This window comes from Papaver somniferum, chromosome 11 (assembly GCF_003573695.1).
Source record: "Papaver somniferum cultivar HN1 chromosome 11, ASM357369v1, whole genome shotgun sequence".
NCBI lineage: Eukaryota > Viridiplantae > Streptophyta > Magnoliopsida > Ranunculales > Papaveraceae > Papaver > Papaver somniferum.
Genome location: NC_039368.1, coordinates 98,718,680 through 98,724,679, shown reverse-complemented (window position 1 = coordinate 98,724,679; position 6,000 = coordinate 98,718,680).

The following is a 6,000-nucleotide window of genomic DNA, read 5'->3' as shown; positions in this document are numbered from 1 at the left end:
AAACAAACTTCTAGTTCAGATATCATCTCAATTTGTAGGAAATCTTCTTCGAGATTTGGAGGTTGTACATGAACAACTTGAAATTGCAACAAAGAATCTTGAATTTCTGAAAAACGAACTGAAGAAAGCAAGTGATGAACTTGTTGTTGTTCGATCTCTAGTTGTTGGATTTGTCTGAAGACCTTCAGTTTTGTTCTTCTTAGGAGTTATATTTTCATCTAAGAAACTTCTTATGAGAATTTATTCTTGTGTTTTAAGAAGGATAACTAGGGTTTGGAATAACCTATATTGTGATTACACATTGCTATTGCCAACGATTTTCATCTTGCAATGTTTTTAGATTTGTTTATTTAAATTCTAAAGTTTATTTGGAAGATGATTTTGCAGTATTAATCTTTATTGGTTTTATATATTGCAAAAATTGTTATGGGATATGTGTGTTTGCGTCCGTGAACTATGACTGTCCCATATATGTCAAAAATTAAGCATATTATGTCATTATGCAAATATTGATGGAAGATAGGATGAACTTTTGATTTGCAAAAATTAAGTCTATTATGTCGTTATGCAAGTATTGATAAAAAATAGAATGAATCTTTGAATATTCCGCAGTATTGATCTTTTCCTGATCCACTTCTATGTGAAAGTACTGTATGACTCCGTAAGTTCTCTTATGTTGAGCATTTCCGATTAAATTAATTTCTCTTGTGGTTAGTTTAATTGAGTTTTCTGGATACAAGTTCATGCTTCATGTAATTTTTTAATATCCAAAGAAATCCTTCTTTTCTTGCAAAAGTAAGGTCGCTCTTGTTGTTCTTTCGGGAATGACATTTTATGGGGAAGAGTTCTTAATTGAACTTGTGCTTAATTGCCAAATCTTTGTGGAGAGTGCGGCTGTAGAATATTGTAGGAGATTTCTTGTATCTTTATAAACTTTTTGATGAATACATTAAGTTTCGACTATGTGAAATCATTGAAACAAAGTTGATATGTTCTCTTTTAGTCATGAAATATATCTATGAGAATTTCATTATGATCCCACTAGTTTTCGTACCTTTGCCAATTTATATTAAAAAAAAGGGGAAGAATTAATGTGTAGTTCACACTACAAATACATATGGTTTACGGATAATTATGTAAGGGGGGAGTGGTTTTCATTGTGAGATGAAGTATCGACTAAGAGGGAGTGATACATATCACAGTAGTATTATTGTCAAAGTTGTGATATAATTGGACTTTGATGTTGTGTAATAATATTATGACATTGTATAACAATAATTGAGAACAACTGTTTTCTTATTGTCATGGCTACGGATCTTCAACAACTATGATGCTGAGTTGAACACGTTCAGAATCACTGGAGTACTTGGAAGTGACAAATATTTCGAGTAATGTTGAAGAACCAATGAAATCAAGCATTTGGATGAGAAGCTACAAAGTTTATTTATTTTGTAATCCATGTATTGATAGTTTTGTCACTAAAATTGACAAAGGGGGAGATTGTTAGAGCATTGCTCGGTCGAACTCGCAAGCGTTTCTATCTCAAGCTTGTTGTCAAGTTTAGTTGCCAGAACTATAAGTATTGATTTCTAGTCTACTTATAGTTATGTCTCGGATTAGGATAGAATGTGTAGTTGAGCATTAGACTTCACGACGTTCATCAATTGAAGACGAAGAACTACTAAGGGGAGCTTGTGAAACTTCATCAACAAAAGGTATGTGGAGAATTGAACTCATCTATCACTCAGAAGTCTATTTATATTCTATCTCCTACTGGGACAAAAGTCGTATAACTATATAGACTTTATATTATACACATTTGATATTTCGAGCTGAGTTTAACTCACTTACATATTTCTCGAAAAATGTGTTGGTAAGCTTTCGCTTTAACCAAGTTCATCTTTATTCTTGATGAAAGTCAAAAGATGATCATGTGAAAATCGCCTGGTAACATCTTACATAATTTGTATGAGACAATCATTTTATGTAGACTCGGAATATTTCGTATTGATCTATTGATCACTTGAAAATTGCTTTGAAGCTAATAGTTTGTGTGAGACAGCTATTCCCGTCTTCTAAGAATGTTTCAATGATTACGATGGAGTTTAGGACGATTAACCATTGATTGAATATAGAAAAATATGCGTACTTGTATGCTAACTGTTGCAAGTTATTCAAAGTCCGGGAGCCATAGTATGCATACCCGTATGCATACTGGTTTGGAAGTTGAAGTCCGGGAACTTAGTATGCATACACGTATGCGTACCGACGTAATAGTTCAAGTCCGAGAAATTCAACTGATTTTGGTGGTGTACAATAGTATGCGTACCCGTTCGCACATTGGCGAACCCAGACCAAGTCCGGAACTCTAAGTATGCGTACCCATTTGCATACTTGAGTGGTTTAAGTTTTAAAATCGGTTTGTTCATGAACTAATACATTTATATATTAAGGAATGCAATCGTTTGCAAACTCTGGCTATAAAGTTCATGAATTGATTCAAGTGAATCAAAATCGATTTTGCTTCAATTGTGTCTTGTATACTTCTATGAGAATATAAAAAATTGAACAACTCCATAACTTGTTTCATTTGAACTAGTTGTGATTAAGATGAAAAAGGTTGATATGAAAGTGTTCATACGGCTAACTTCGGTTAACTATTGTTGAGCCAACTATGTGCACACTTTTGGGTACGGTTACTCATACCTAAATGATGTCATATTTCATTTGTGTGTAACAAGCTAAGTTCGATCTAACAGTTGAAAGATATTAGCTTGAATCTAATAAGGTTTTCATCTAACGGTGAATACTGAATGCTTTGTTACTAAGGTAGACTTGATTGCAAACCCTGATTCGAAGACTATATAAGGGAGAACTCTAGTAACTGGGAAACCTAATCCCCACACCTCCTGTGTGATACTAGTTGGTTAAGGCGTAAGGAACGCGACTATACCTTAATCAATGTGAGATTGGTTAAGGCTCAACTACATTCCAATCCGAAGTTAACTTGTAGTAGGATAGAGTCTGTGGCGGCTTAATACAGTGTGGTGTTCAAATCTGGACTAGGTCCCGGGTTTTTTCTGCGTTTGCGGTTTCCTCGTTAACAAAATTTCCGGTGTGTGTTATTTCTTTTCCGCATTATATTTTTGTATAATTGAAATATCACAGGTTGTGCGTAGTTCAATCAATTCGATACTCCAACCTTTGGTTGTTGATATAAATTGATTGACACTTGGATATGGGTCTTTGGTACCATCCAAGTTATTTCTCATATTAATCCGGCTCACAGATTTCTATATGTTTGATTGCAGATTGATTCGAGAAATTGAGATTTTACTCTTGGATATATTTCCCTTGATTGATTCGGAATGTCTAGTTGATTCTCTTGGAAATATATTGGAGTTTGTGCATACAGATTACCTAAACGAAATATTAGGTGTGGTTGTTAGACCCCTGGTTTTTCAGTGATCTTAACTTTATGCATATATCATTACGCTTTTCGAAATAAAAGATACCAACGAGGATTACTTCCTGATAGTCACATATCACGTGGATTACTAATGCTCTCGTATAAAGCATATATTGAATGCTCGAATAATTTTGAGATACCAACATACTCAACAACTTTATCTGTTTCATATTGGAAAGAATATATTAGTTGAATATTCATATTATCTCTTAATTATGAAAAAGAACATATAAAAAGTTTTTGATATGCTAGTTAAATGTCTCATGAGTCAAAGAATAGATTATGGAAAACTGTATAGTAAATTTGAGATTTAATAATGGAATAGTAAAATTAATAATTTGCCAAATTATACTTGATTGAGTTTTCAGACGTCAATTTTAATGGATATGCAGACTAACCTTAAACACAATATGAAACAAAAGGAATAAAACACATGAAGTATTCATATATGATTAAACAATTAAGAAATGATAGTTGTTCATTTACCGTTAAACACAATTGTATCTGAAGATGTACATATATAATTGTTTCTTTGTAAGACCACTTAAGAACATATTGAAATCTTAGATTTATATAAGTAATTGATTATTAAAAGCAAATAGTTTATGTGGTTATTTTCGAACACTTATTTTTCTTTTTTTCCTGTTATTTTAAATTCATTTTTGTATATATGTTCATTATACACTTATGTGAATGAATTAATGTAAACAATTTTTTTATTTCTTAAATACATAATGGACCATTAAAATGTTCCTATATAAAGCCTTATTGAGTAAGTTATTCGTGTTTTGGTACAAGGAAGAGAACGTGTTGATAACAAGATAATATTCAATCGCTACGACCTCGTGAGTAGTCTACTTGATTAAAATATTATGTTAACTATTACATTTGTTTAGTAATTATACGCGCTTTTTATCCGTTAATGGAATATCACATGGACCAGTGGGAGACTGTATGATAATATCCACATGGTGTAATTATCCCTTGGGAAAATGTAATGTCTTTGGGTTAATTTAGATGTTGCTAAACTTGTTGGGCTTTTATAAGGGGCTAGTTCCATATGCGCTTTGTGACGTTAATGGAGTACCGTATGGACCAGTAGGAGACTGTAAGATAATATCCACATGATGTAATTATCCCTTAGGCCAATGTGATGTCTTTGGGTTAATCTAGATGTTTTTAAACTTGTTGGGCTTCTATAAGAGGCTAGTTCCATATTTTTCTCTTTTTTGATGGACGGTCAAGATGTAAGAATAATATTAAAACCCTAGAAACTTGGTCCCATTTCTTCTATATATAAAATGGAAGCAAAAACCCATAAATATTGAATCCAAGGAATTACGGCTGAGGTCAAGAGAGAGAAAGCAAGATCTCCACAAGGTATTTCTGCTACAACGAATTGATCAATGACGTATGAAGGATTAACGCTACCAGGTATTCATCATAGTCTTTTTTAGGATATATCAATTTTTTATTTTGGTGAAATTTAAGATCCTACCATTATGTAAATCTAAAACTTATAGGAGCATAAACCAGTTACTAAGATTGGATCTCTGGTTTTAAGAATACAGATTCACAATCAGGTTTTATGTGTTTTAACTGTAATACCATGAGTTTAAGGTATAATATATACAATTTCATCGTGGTAATACTCCCTTAATAATGGCCTTTATTAGTAACTTTTTTAAAATTTCAAAACCTATAAGTTAACATTCTTAAATTCTAAATTGGACTGAGAATTCCTAATTAAAACTGGCTTAGAGTATCTAAGCTAGCTAGTTTATAATTATACATAATATTATGATTAAATTTTTTATCATATAATTATCATATATGAAAATTTCATAAAGTAGAATCGGTATTCATCCACAAACGTGTCTGTGTCCTAGCTTTTAATTTTCTGTTGCAGACATGGCGCATTTCTTGGGAAATGAATCTTAGAGTCCTTGTTTTTTTACATTTTTTTTCTTGTTTAAAATCATATATAATGCAACACAAATACTTTAAAATAGGAATCATACCCGTGTCGAATGACCCAAGGATACCTGAAAATACGTACCAGATATTCCAGTTGGAGTATGCATTTGTGTATTACAAAATATGTTAAGATAGAAAAATATATTTATTTATTTTTAGAAATTCAATTTTGTGTTTAATCCCTCTAAAGAATGCTAATTGACATATTAAATTAGTTTAATAATTAGCGATTGACCTCACAACTTAGCATGGTAAGAATCTCATCTCTTTATTAAAAAAGTACTAAAAATAAATCAACAAATGATATTGAAATACTAGGTGAATACTTGTTAGAGAGTTTGCACAAAATTAGATTCCTTTTCTTTTTTTTAATAATATACCAAATATTTTTGGTGCACAAATTTTAGATATCTTATCCTTAACCAATATTGAATAAGCAATAACGTTAAATAATCCAAGTACACGAAACCCTTCACATTTTTATTTGTAGTAGTGTAAGAATAGAACTTCAACATCAAGAGATTGTTATTAATGTAAAATACATAGCTATGTGT